At 41.4% G+C, this 13,883-nt stretch overlaps 1 protein-coding gene across 1 annotated transcript in view; it reads right to left on the minus strand.

The window, feature by feature from the left end:
* tanc1b (tetratricopeptide repeat, ankyrin repeat and coiled-coil containing 1b) overlaps window positions 1–13,883 on the minus strand; it is a 128,998-nt gene that overhangs the window by 54,452 nt on the left and 60,663 nt on the right.

Here is a 13,883-nt window from a genome sequence, read left to right on the forward strand (position 1 = left end):
GGATGGTGAATTTTATGAGTACCATCTGGGAGCACGGAACTGAAGCTGTTCAACGTCTCATGTTCTTGTTATTTTCATGTAAAATCAAAACACCTTAAAACAGTTTTTAACATTTTTTTATTTCAGCTTTAGTAATTTCTACTACTTTATGCGTTGTCTCTTTACACTTATCAAAAACGTAATGCTCTAACTTGTTGAATCATGTTTGACTACTGTTCTGTCCTTAATGTAATTTTGGAGGTTCTTGTAGAGTTTGTTGGAGCCTCAATTAGATCTTGTCAGATTCAATTTGAGCTCTCATATCTCCAGTAAATGAAAGTGTGAGCTTCCTGATCTTCCTCAGTCCTTCCTCTAGGGTCTTTTTCATAAAATGATATATAATTTCCTCAGAATACAAATGCAAAGTTAGGTAGTGAAATGATAGGGGAGTAACTCTTTACGTGCAGTCCTTGAATTAATGAAACCAATGATGTGGGTTCCATTAATCAGAGAGTCCTGATAAGGGTTTTTAATTTGGAATAATCTAAAATTTAATAACCTTTTTTATTTTTTGTTTCTCTGTAACATTTACTGAACATACCCTCACATCCTTTTACAATGATGGATGTTTTCTTATGCTGAGGGGAAAGAATAGGATGGGAGACCGCGGTGGGGCTGTTCATGAAAGTCTGAGCCAACATGGACATTAAACCCTAAGCCCCCAACTTCCACTCATGACCATTTAGAGGAAAGTGATAAACCACAGAGCCAGCTACCAAAACAATGCATTTCTACTTTAGGAAATGTTTTCCTGCACTGTTGGTGAGGATTTAGATTTTTTTGCCTCTTGTCCAAAAGTTGTGTTTCACTCTGCCCTGTTCACTTCAACGTTCTCACCTCAGAGAACATCTACTTTCTTAACCAGAGCTTTTATTTTCAAGATTCATCCGAGGCTTTTTCTGAGCATCTGTCTGCATGCAAAGTCTAAATCACATGCGTGCAGACAAAATCTTCAGCTGAGAAAGGCCTGTTGTTACACACGAGGTGAATCTGTGCTGCTGTTGAGTCAGTCTGTCCTGAAGCTCAGCAGCACAGAAGCTCAGTTTTTCTAACTTGAGAAAGGGGGCACAAACACGCTGTCCATTTACTGAATAAGAAAAACTTTGCATGCCAGATAATGTGGAAACTATTGACATGCTATGCTTATAACTAATACACTCTTGTTCGGGGACACTTCAGAGTAAGGAGCCTAGGGTAGAAGCAGCAATGTCTGGCTGTCTTATCCTTGAGAAGTGGATGAATTTTCATACGGTTATACACAGCATGCCTAATCAAGCAGATTACACGAGTGGTGAGAACTAATTCTCCACTAATTTTAAGAACACCAAAGGTTTGTGGATTGCCTTGAAAACTTATGCTGGACATGATTGAAATGCAAACAGCTGGTCTGCTACAAAACTAACAGAGCAATTCTGCAAGGAAGAAAGAAAAAAAACATGCCAGCAGTTTTTCAGGCTTCTGTGCAAGACAAAATAAAGCATTATGGCTTGGCACATGTTCGTCATGTGCTGCGCCTTCAGCCAAGAACAAAATGTGTTAGACAAGATACTTGTGCTGTAATGCCAGACAAGATATATATTTAAGTTGAGATTGTGCAGGAAAATTTATGTTAGCTGACTGACATTTCAGCCCACTGAGTTGTCTGTTTTCTCATGTAAGGTTGTATTTTATAGCGCTGACATACTGTACGGCAGGCAATGCCTCAGAGAAAGCATTCCTCTTTGATTTTGATGAAGTGAACAATTTTCAGAGCTGACATGAAACATAGGAATTGTAATGTAAGCCTAAAGATTTTATGTTGAACATGTTAAAGCTCTAGTTAACTTAGAACTGAATGCTAAGCGAGTACATATTACAGCAAATACGGTGCACCATGATCAATCCAATACAGGGAACGTCACCCAGCTCATGTAAAACGTTAAAAGGAGCCTTTAAAGCTAGGGTTGGTAGTCACGGTAGTGAATTTGAATGTAGCATTTCCTTAGGACTCCACCTAACCCCTCCCCTCGGAGCTCCTCCAAAACGACGCCCCAGCTCACATGTGCGAGCGCCGCTGATTCACGACCATATGATGGTGACTGATTCAAAACCGGTCCTCATAACATCGTTTGTGTTTTGCACTACGTCAACTAATGTCTCACTCAGCGGTAAGAAAACACCAAAACATTATCATAGTGAAAGTTAGAAACACAAACAAACATGAAATGTACGCGCAGGAGGCGGGCAGAACGTCAGGACGGGATTTCATTGGTTTCATATTTTGGCTCCCAAAGGCAGGGATTGGTTGGTGTTCTCCCAGGTTTACTCCGGCTGTAGATAGCAGCTTTTTTTCGCTCTTTTTTAAGAACACATTATGTATTGATTCCCATTGGAACAAAAAGATCATTTTAACCAGTATAACAAAAAGTGTATCTAAATCTGACTACCAACCCCAGCTTTAAAGGTATCTAGTGCAAAGTTTATGTTGAGCTCTGAATGCAAACAACTATCACTTTATGGAGAGATTCAGGCTGAGTGGAAGTCTTTATACATTGCTATGATTAAATAAAAGCCAACAAATAACATGTTTGCTTATGTGCAGGCCTATAAAGATTTGTTAATGTTGTGGTGCGTGAGATCAGTGGATGTGATTTTCCTTTTAATTGCTGAAAACATAAATGCTCGATGCTGTGCTTCTCTCGCATGGCTTTGCTTTAATATCTTTTCCGGAGTTTCTGTCTTCAAGGTATGTCCTCAATATGCTTTTAATGTGCACATATCCATACATTCCACACACACACAATGCTATTACACAATAAAGAAAAATCAACAAGCTATTATAAACTTAATAACTCTAGTATAACATGATCAAGTGACAAGGCAATATAACTGAGATTTATGTCAAGAATAAACACAGCGTTGTTAAATTCAGCCGTGTGATTTAATCATTATTGAGTGCCAGTTGTGGGTCAATAGTAATTTCAAGTATACAACAACAAATGGCATGCTTCATCAACTTTTATTAGACCAGCACAGATAGTGGGAATCAGTCCCTGGTCTTTAAAAGGGGCATCACATTTATGGCTACAGTAAATTAACAGTCAGTGATTCAGTCATGGAGGGGCTACAAAAAATCCTGCCAGCTACCTGATCTTGAGGAGAAGTATATACGTAGAAGAAATATCTTAGAGGAAAAAAGCAGGTGCAACGTTAATGAGAGCTTCAGTTCATAAAGATCTGTGCAGGACCCACTCATCATTTACTCCTCATAGCTACTTAAACTGGCCTGCCTCTTAGGACCACTCAGTGGCCCTGGATCTATCTATGCTGGGGCTGTGAGCGACCCCTGGAAATGTCACATAAATGCACCACAACTGACAGTAGAGCTGGCGAATGTAGGATGCACTTAGCAATAGTGGGGGCAAAGCTGAGGCCAAATCAATAATGATTTGTTAAAGCAGTACTATCGCAGCAAATCAAAACACCATACCAAGAGCATAAATAAGAATTACTGCAGCTGCAGTCACAAATACTCATTTTAGAAGCTAATTGTTCACAGAGTGCAGCGGTGAATATAAAAACATGGCCCTATGCAGTACACGGGGATCTCTTTTTAAAGCATATTCTGTATTGCAGTTACATTCAAAATACTGGCCTTGTTTTGACAACACTTCAGAATAGACCTGCACCATGTGACTCGCTTTTCACTCTGAAAATACAAATGACACAACAGGGTTTTGTGTAGCACAGCTAAATTGTTAACCCTGAGACCAGGGTCTCATTCTTTCTTTTTACAAATGTTCTGCTCACCGTCTCATCACTCACCTCCATTTTACTGCCTGTTGACAGCAATGACTGTACAATACCTGAAAGTCACATGGCACACAGAGAAAATGTGAAGTAGATCCTGCTCATGCTCAGTAAATACTGGGATCTCTGCTTATTGTTTCTCCTTAATTTCCAATGATACAAGCTGCTCAAAACAATCCATGTCATCTGCTGCTGGTTAGGTGTCTTGCTTCAGGACACTTAGGCTGTGGTCCAAAGGAGAGACACGTGCTGGTCTGTAACTTTCCTGCCAGATTTCTCCAACCTGGCAGCAGATCCATTCAGCTACCTTTCAGTCAGGCACTCTTCTCTGTAACCGTTGAGCCACTGTTGCAACAAGTCAATCCAATCGCATCTGAAGCCTCACTGAGCGGCCGCTGTTTTTAATGTAACACTGCTGCTATCACTGTTTACACTGCTGCTAATGTAACTGCTGTTGTAGTCGTTTGTCATTGATGACAACAAACTGCAAGAACTTGACACCTGAGGAAGTAAGAGGCTGTTAACAGTAGGGATGCACCGAAAATTCGGCCACCGAATAACTTTTATCACCAAAACAACACGGCCGAAACCGAATGTTGTGATGAATCAAGCAAAACCACGGCCAGTACACGCTTGTCTGGATAAGGGCCAACAGGTCTGCATCCGTTATTCCTTTAATTGCAGCACTAAAGCGTCTGCTAAGCAAAGAGGTTGAGATCTTTTGGATCCTCTGCACTTCATCGCGACTGAACTTGATCCGCATTATAAAGATCATTACTTGGATGTGGATGAGAAGCGCACAGCGCAGGGAGGAGAACAGAGCGCAGAAAAAAAGGACTTGTCTCTCTGAACCAGATGAGGGACATGCACCCTCTGATGTCTGATATGTTCAATGAGATCATTGATTTTAGTGAGGTTCGCACACAGTCATAGCCATAAATGCAATGGTAGGGGAGACCGGGGACAGTTGTAACATTTTTGACATTTCTGTCTATAACTTTGATCTCTTTTAACCCAGTGTGTTCAAACTGCTATTCAAACTAGCTTCAAGTGTCTGCTAATAAATGGCCTTGAAAATGTCTGTGCAACACAAACAGAAAATGCATGGCTTAAACTCAAATTCAAGGAGTGAAATGTTACAACTGTCCCCGGTCTCCCAACTAATAATTGGCATAACAATTTATGTCGGTGTTTCAGTTTTCAGTTTATCCCAAGGATTTTCTATAAAGCATGGTCAACGTTTTGTTCCTCTCTCACCAGAACAGCTGTATAGACTAAAGTGGAGATAGTAGAACATCTTATCTGAGCTCAAGGCCAAATAAATGCAGTTCTGTATTTCTCTTCCAGTACAAAGAAAAAGAATGAAAACTAGAACTATACCCAAAGACCATGTGTACTTCTAATCCACTTAAAGAAAGCAATATACATGTTGTCTCAGGTCATAAATCAGACCATCTTATCCAAGTGTAGCAACTGTATCCTTGGGCTATCATCTCATGTTCATCTTCAAAACAGCTCTTCAGTCTGAGAAGAAGAGACACAACAAAAAAACATAGGAGTCATCGTCAGGTCAAGAGTCACATTTCATCTATCTCCATTTTAATTAAAATGTGTTTTCGAATCTACAAAGAACTTTCAAATGCATGACGAATCAAAAGAAAACAGTCCAAAGATAGAGTTCAGTGTGAGGTCTATCACTTTTTTCACGCATTCCCAGAAAGCATCAAAGAAGGCTGCAGTGTTTTAGTGATTCAAAACGCTCTCAGCGGTGTAGCACGTCTGACTGCAAGTGGTCAACTTGATGCTAGGATAATTTAAAGGTTGTGCCATAAGTTCAAGCTGGGTTCCTTGAACCAGTGTCATAGATTAAGCCTCATAGACCAAAGAGAACGTACAGGAAGAAGATGATAAAGACAGATTCAGCCTTGTGTAGTTTGTCTACTAAGGATTTTCTTGAAGAGAATGTCTCTCTGAGTATTACTCAGATATAACTCCTTCAACCATGAGGAAACAAGGAGAGGAAAAGCGTGTTTCCTCTCCAAATTAAAAGTATTTTCCTCCAGGCTCCAGGGGCCACGTCCGGACTAACACAGCCGAAAATGAGGCACCGAGAGTGGGTAAAATACCTCCGCAATGACCCCTGGAGCAAAAGTGTTGTCCCTCTCTAAATTCAAAGTCTTTTCCTCCAGGCGGCCGAGAATGAGGTGAACCTATTGTTCAGTATGTTCAAGTTGAATATGTTCATGTTCAGTCTTGTGCAGACATAATTTTGGAAATAATTAAATGGTTCCTTTTGGTGCGGAAGACTGTGTAGAACTACTTTTTTCCCCTCAAAAAAAAAAATACTCAGGAATCGTTAGGAGAATTGATAAGGAATTGGATTGATAAGCAGAATCGACAATGGCATTGACATTGATAAAATCTCATCATTTCCCACCCCTAGTGAGTATGTATGAATTCCAACCACAGCATAAAACTCTACCGGACGCCTCTCATCCAGAATATCAAAGAAATGCAACAAGCAAGTGAAGGAGCCAGGACTCCAGCAGGCATGGCTTCATGGTTTCTCCTTGTGGAGCCTCTTTCACCCACACTGAATCAGTTGAACTGGATCAAATGAGAGCTGCCAGCACCCTGGTACGTGTCTGCGTACGTGAACACAGTAGGTTACTGTCTGATGTGTTCCCAGTGAGTGAGGGGGCATGTGGATGTCATTCTGGTTGTTTGAAGTTCTGATGCTTCTCACTGTTTATTGCTTTACACTTTTCCCATTGATATTGTATTTCAAGTTTTGAAAGTTGCCTTGAAATCTATTATTAATTAGGCCCTCGTCTAATCCCAAGTCTCTGTTGCTACCCAGACCAGACTGTAGATAAAACCGAACAAATCTGTGTACTGCTCTGGCTGTCTTCACCAGTTAGTGTGTGTGTGTGATTGATGGCAGCAACTTCAACAGCTGGAGGTGGACCAAATGCAGCTGTCACGTTTCTCCAAATGACAAGTAGCCCTTTTATTACAGTGCTCTCGTTGTCCAGTACTGTGTCACTGAACAGTGGAGCACTTTTACAAATAGTCAATGCAGACAGCTACAAACGTCTAATGAACCATAATGAGTTCATTTCAGTCAAATCTATCGTGACTTCATGAGTTATATGACCCAGAGATGCCAAAGTGTGTTGTCATGTTTTAAATCTTTCATGTAGAGTCATCGGCTGACAAGAGTCTCACAGAAACATGTCTCACTGTTACCTCTCTTCTGTCACTGTGTTGCTTGAACTAACTGATATAAAGTTATATTAACTTGTGCTACATAGAGTTTGTTGGTGGACCCACTTTTCATTATTCCAGTAACCCTTCAGCAAATGGAGACAAAAAACAAAACAAAATTGTTATCTGCAGCCTGAGGAAGTTTATGAGCAGGTGTGAAATAGCAGCCGTGCGGTGCAGTGATACTGTAAAAGAGAAGAGTGAAGGGGGGGGCAGGAGCAGAAGGAGGGGGGATGCCATGAACAGACCGGCTCCAGAGAGCTGTCTTTGCTCTCTCCCTGCCGAGAAAACAATCCAGCCGGTGCTCATTAGCAGCTGGAGTTTCATTACCACAACAGTGGAGCCTGTTTAATGAACCCTCCATGAGAACATGCATCCTGCTTCCCTGTTTGAGCTCAGAGGTACGAGGTGACGTGCCCCCCTGAAGCACAGTGAGTGCTCTTATTGCACATTCCAATGTGGGTAAGCGTCCTTTTCCAGGAGCATTAATGGAGTGTCCAATGAGACTAAGGTGGGACTTATCTGAAGGTAAAATGAGGTAAACGTAGTCATAGTTCAGACAGACATCTCAGCTCTACTTTCATTGTTGTGGCTGTATTCATAGCTGATCATACTCTTGGCACGTCATTGAGCACTTGACCAACAGCACTAAGGATTCTCAGAACAGCATAATGAGGCTTCCATTAAACAGTGAATAAAAAATATATATAGGAAGGCATATCTTCCAGATACTGCTACAAATAGGACAGATAGTCTATAGAAAACAGAATGAGGTACAACTTTAAAACAGCCAAAGAGAAATCAGGGTCTATTCATCTCTGTGCCCCCCTTTCCATCATGGTGGATGATGAATAAAGGGTGCCTTAATATCATCAAGCTGGTTTCAATGGAGTATTGATTGCACAAAAGGCCATGAGTCTTGAAAATCGTACAAAAAAATACAGCTAGGCTGTAAAACTGCTGTATGCATGAACGACCTTTGGCTTTCATCTTTTGAAAGAAATCATCCACTCCCTTCAACACAGCATCATATTGAGAAAATCTAAATACTCCTGATATAATGTCTCCTGAATTAGGATCAACTTAAAATATGTATAGGAGGAATCCAACAGTGACACTGCGGTATTAACCCTCATTTTAAAGTTCCAAAATCTGAAAAAAAAAAAAAAAGTTGAAAGTATTTTTTTGCTATGATACTTCTTCTGCTTGGCTCAATTAGCATAAATAAAAATCCCTGCAGGAGTTGGGATTGAATAGAGACAAGCTAACAGCCATTGGGACAGTGAGGGACAAGTGGGTAGAGCAACTTCCACTACTCTATAACCCAGGCCCTAATGTCACAGTGGATGAAAGGCTAGAGGCATTCAGAGGTTCCTTCCATTTTAGGAAATATATGCCTTCGAAACCAGCTAAATACAGCATCAAAATCTGGGCAGCATGTGACAGAAGAGGTGTCTCTTGTTAATTTATCAACATCACTTCATGAAGAAAAAAAAATCAAAATTTAAAATAAAATAAACAAAAATCTATGTCATATAAAAATATAGTATTTATATTTAGGTCTTTCCAATGTACATTCAAAAAAAGTTTTAACATGAATTTTTAGAAAACACAAGTGAGTTATCCTCATTGAACCATGATCTGTGAGGACTAAAGAACACTAATGCACTACATATTAATTTAAAGGGTTAGTAATGGAGTTAATGAGATTTAACAAATGGTTTATTGGGATTTTTTGGGTGTTCTGACACTTTTGGATCATTGACCCAGGAACACTATTGCTGTTCCAGAGAAATGAACATAACAGGAGGGTTAAAGAACATTCCTAACATGCATCCTGTCAGCATCCCTGCTGTGGCTGTTAGACACTGCATCATATTACTTCTCTTTGGTGACTTGTGTTTCATGTCAGGAATCAAGAAAAAGTCAGATTTCATAAACCCAATTCACGTCAGGCTACCTGCATGCTTAGCTTTTCATTGAGCCCTGTATTATGTCTTTGCCGTCCATTACTTTTTTTTATCATATTCCCCTTATTACCATTAATTTAACGAGTGCAATTCAAGAGTGCCATGAATGTTCCAAATGCCATCATAGTCACTAAAAGGTGTTAGCACATAAGGTAAACACATTGCAAGGAGAACGACGATGAATGGACCTCTGATTACTAACTTACAGCAGAGAAGTGAAAGCAGTACAACACCATAGCTTCAGCACTGACAAGATAATCAGTACATGGTGAAACAGGTGGTTAGTGCTTGGCCCCTTGCCCGGGAGTTGTAACACGGGGAGGGGGTTTGTGAGAGAGCAACATAATTGTGGGCGAGGACGAGACCTGAGGTTCAGCCTTGAATGACAGAGACAGAGGTCTGGGACCACAGCTGAAACAATCTTGACAGGCGGACTGTTGGCCGCCCATTGCAAAGGCACTCATGCGCGCAAACACACACACATGCATAAATAAACATAAATGTACTTGTGGACATGTAGACGAAATAAGAACGAGCAGTGCATTGACACACATGCACAAGAAACTCAATCCTTCCTCAAAGACTGAGCCATGTGAGATGACTCCACTGCAGGTCAAATGCATGTTTCCTTTCACAGCCTACAGCCCATCCTGCTGGCCCAGGCTAAACAGATGAATGTAAACAAACTCAGGTGTAAAATTAACTTTTTACCTCATCTGCCATTGGCTAGTGACTTCCAAAAATGTACCGGCCAAAAATATTTTTTCACCAGCCCAATAAAAAAGCTGTCTGTTCCTCTTGTTGATCATCTCTTGCCTCTTTGTTTATCCTTCTTTGTTTGTGGTGGCTTCACGCCGGGAATGTGTCGTCACATCTCCCTCGAAACGCTCTTCCCACTGTGCTTCTTCAAGCAAAGGGAATGAATAGAATTCCAGTAGCTGACGTCACGCCATTCCCGACGTACCAAATCGCAACACAAGTACAGCGCGCCACGAGGGTCAAAATAGCCTGACAGTCAGCAGAGGTGGGCGAAAGTAGGAAAACAAAACCTCACATGCAATACAAAAATTTCCATCAGCCACTGGTGGGTGTGTGTTTTTGTTTTACATGCCAAACTAATGCTTCACCCGCCATTGGCACTTGGCGGGTGTTCATTTTGCGCCATGTCTATAAGTAAACCTAAATCATATCAGAGGATGACCAAAATGAGACACACTGCAAAAAATACAGACAATAAATCTTTAGAATCACATTTTTTTTACTTGTACGTACTTATTTATGTGTGTTTTTATTTATGTGCCTTGCCGGGAGTCTGCAAAACTTCGTTATGCCTGCATAATGACAATAAAGAATCTTGAATCTTGAGGCAAAGCAAGTACACATTGCTTTAAATTCAACTAGAAGCCTCAGCTTCACCCTGCATGTGACGCATGGTTGTTGCACATCCAAGCGAGGCATCCTTCAACACAACACCCAACAAAAAGGCTCTTTACAACTCCTCAGAACTCACTTCATTCAGGGCCCAAATGTCACACAGTTCTCATGCTGCAAAACTTTCCGTCTCTGATTCCTCCGTCACTGTATCAACATTCCACACTGACGCTGACCTTGTGACAAAAGCTGCAATGTCGAACCACCACCTCGTCCTGTCTCAGCGGTTCACAAAATAATCTGCATTGTTTACCCTCTTTGAAGGAGGAGATAACACAGGCTGAAAGATGCTCTCTTTATTGACAGAACAACACCAGATATGTCCTTGTCACAGTGACGTGTAACGCACATTAATACAAATTAATCCAGTTGATGAAACAGGGCTACAACAGAGACACACACGTTCTCTAACCGCATGGTGCAGATAGGATCCTTGCTCTACATGTGTTGATATTTCCACATGGGAAAGACTGTGCACTCTCAGCTGTGCATGGAGCCTCATCCTGCTACAGCTGGCCTATCACAATTAGCCATCATTAGTGTAAAATTTATACAGCACCTAATTGTACATAATGAGTTGAGTGAGTTCCTGAAATGTCTCAGCAATAAACTTTTTTATACCTGCTGAATCTGGCTGTGAGAGGATGGAGGTACAAAGTTCCTTGTGACTTATTCTCTAGCTTAAGGTGTTTTTCCACCGCAGGAACTTTACCCCGGAACTAGGGACTTCACTCCTGAACTATGTGTGCTTCGACTGGAGGAACCAGGGTCTATCTTTAGTTCTTTAGTGCTTGGGGGGGTAGTACTTTTCAAAGGTCCTGGGACTTTCGGTTGAACGTAACGGTGTTTGTGGAGTTTACACAGTTGTTGAAACACAAAGGGAGTTCCTGGGAATGCATTCTAGTTTAGTTAATATATTTTCTTCTCTCCATATGTCACTGGCCTGATTTGCACAATCTACCCGGGACTTCAGCCCGTGGTCCAAACGCAGACAATAATGGGGGCACAGGAACCTTTTAGTTCCGGGGAAAGTAGTTCTGGGGGCTAAAAGAAATCTTGGTCAAAATGCACCTTTAGAGACACTGGACAATGTGAATGTAATGCCACAAAGGTGAGCAGATACCTGAGCTGAAAACGTTTCTTTATTTAGTGTCAGTTCTAGGGGCTGAGTCAATATTTGAAAATATACACAAGCTACGGCCAAAAGCTACAAAATAAACAACATTTTCTTAAATGCCTGAGGCGGCTCAGGGAGAGACAGACTTTCAGTTATGAGCAATAAAAATGCTCTTAATTAAATATGACTGTCTGAAGCTGCAATGTCATTTCTTATGTCATAAATTGGCTGGATATGCAACTGTTCTTTCTATCGTGGGGCGCAGACAAGAGGGTAATATTAAAAAGTTGTGTGAGAAGGTCTTTTGTTTGAACTCTTTCATCTTGAAACTAATGAAGTTGGAAGGTTTCTTCTTTTAATTGCAGCTAAAAGATTCTTTGTAGGCTTGATCAGCAGATCATATACTTGTGAGAACGTGAGGCCCTGTTATATCGCCTGAGGAGTATCTTTAACAGAGGCTGCTGAGTACAAAAGGTTAAAACTTAGACAGCAGCCCTTCTATTCACAAGTTTCTTTGTTGACATTACCTTAATTCACCTGGAGCATTTTCTTCTCTAGCAGTGGGCTAAAGACAGAGTGTTTCTTTTAGGGGTGTAACGATTAACCTACTGCATTGATGTATCGATGTTCCTATGATTCGACTACATTGATCTGTGCTCAGCAAGTTGGCCTTCCGTCGACATATATCAATCTAACATCGTTTTAAAAAGGGAATAAATCCATTGTATTGATACTAGGAAATAACGCATTGGATTTAGGCACGGCAGACTTTATATGGATGTGGGGGTTTTTTGCACTATTAATGATAAAGACGTTAAACATTACTCAATTCAGGCTGCCTGTCTGTGACGTCATCGCCACGTGCCAGCAGACAACAAAACATAGCATGGCGGATGGCAGAGGAGAAGCTGGCGAGCGAGGAATCATCAAGCCACCATTGCGGTCCAGTGTGTGGAAACACTTTGGCTTTCGCAAAGACGGAGATGTTCTACATAAGTCGCTCGCTGTTTGTAGGATATGTAAAGGTCAGGTAAAGAACCACGGCAACACCACAAATCTATCCAACCACCTACTAAGGCGCCATGGGATTTCACACAACACCGGCCGTCCAGGCACCTCTTGCAGCGTTCCTCAAGGTAACATCAGCTCTGGAGAAGCCTCAGGCCTCGCCAGCATGTTTAGTCAGAGACAAGGCCAAAACTTGGCTCGGGAGAAAAACATCACGGCAACAACAGGAAACTAGGACTGTCCAGTATCAAGTATTTATTTCACGGTCACACTGGTTGAATTGTTGGCTAAAAAGTTACTGAATCGATTTCCAGTCACTGAATCGCACCGGATCGTATTGTTCTAAATGAACCAATGTTGTCCTTTAATCGTATCGGCAACCACCAATCATTGTTAAAAAGAATTGTTGCACCCCTAGTTTCTATAACAGTACAGGAATGACAAAGTGTATGTTTATGAACAGGTGATATTTTCATGACACAAATTCTCACCATACATTTCGGTTCAAAAAATCCAAACCAGTTCCTTCTTTCTTTTGAAATCAAACAGCTCACACAATTAGCTTTCTAACAGTGCCAGCACACCCGCTGTCATGAGATAACATTTATCTGGTGTCCACAATCTGCCGGTAGTCCGCTCTGAGCCGGAGCGCTGCTCAGTGCCAGCAGAATGTCAGACACACCCTCGTGGATTGGTATGTAACAGTCAACAGTGACTGTGCTGCGCTGGGTTACTACTGTCTGCGTATGTGAGCCAGTCAGATGGCACTACTTTCTGTGTTGCCTTTTTGCTAAAGATAACGCGTCCTACAACTCTGCTTAAGCCTATGGGAGGAATTTGAGCCTGCCCTGCTCTGCTGGAAACCAAAACAGACCACTTAGAGGAACATTACCCCTACACAAACAAACACACAACGCCCAACACAGAGGAGAATAGTTGGCAGTTACACTAAAAGCACATCTCCCAGAAACATAGAAACACAGGAACACATATGAAATGCCCAATTACTGAGAAATCTAAGGTCTTCTCTTCGTTATGTTCAAGTGAAATGGTTCCTGTGCTCTGGGCAGACAATGTCTCCCACTGACTCCTCTGTAATCCAAACACACACTTTGAAATAAACATGGCACTGTTGTGTGTTTGTACAAGAGGTTACACGAAGGAACACTGCTCAAACACAGTCATACTTGCATGGATCATTCAAGCAAGAACTCGTGCAATCCTTTCATTCAGCAGACCTTTTCCTGACCCCACAAACAAAG

Source organism: Notolabrus celidotus, chromosome 10, assembly GCF_009762535.1.
Source record: "Notolabrus celidotus isolate fNotCel1 chromosome 10, fNotCel1.pri, whole genome shotgun sequence".
NCBI classification, from domain to species: Eukaryota; Metazoa; Chordata; class Actinopteri; order Labriformes; family Labridae; genus Notolabrus; species Notolabrus celidotus.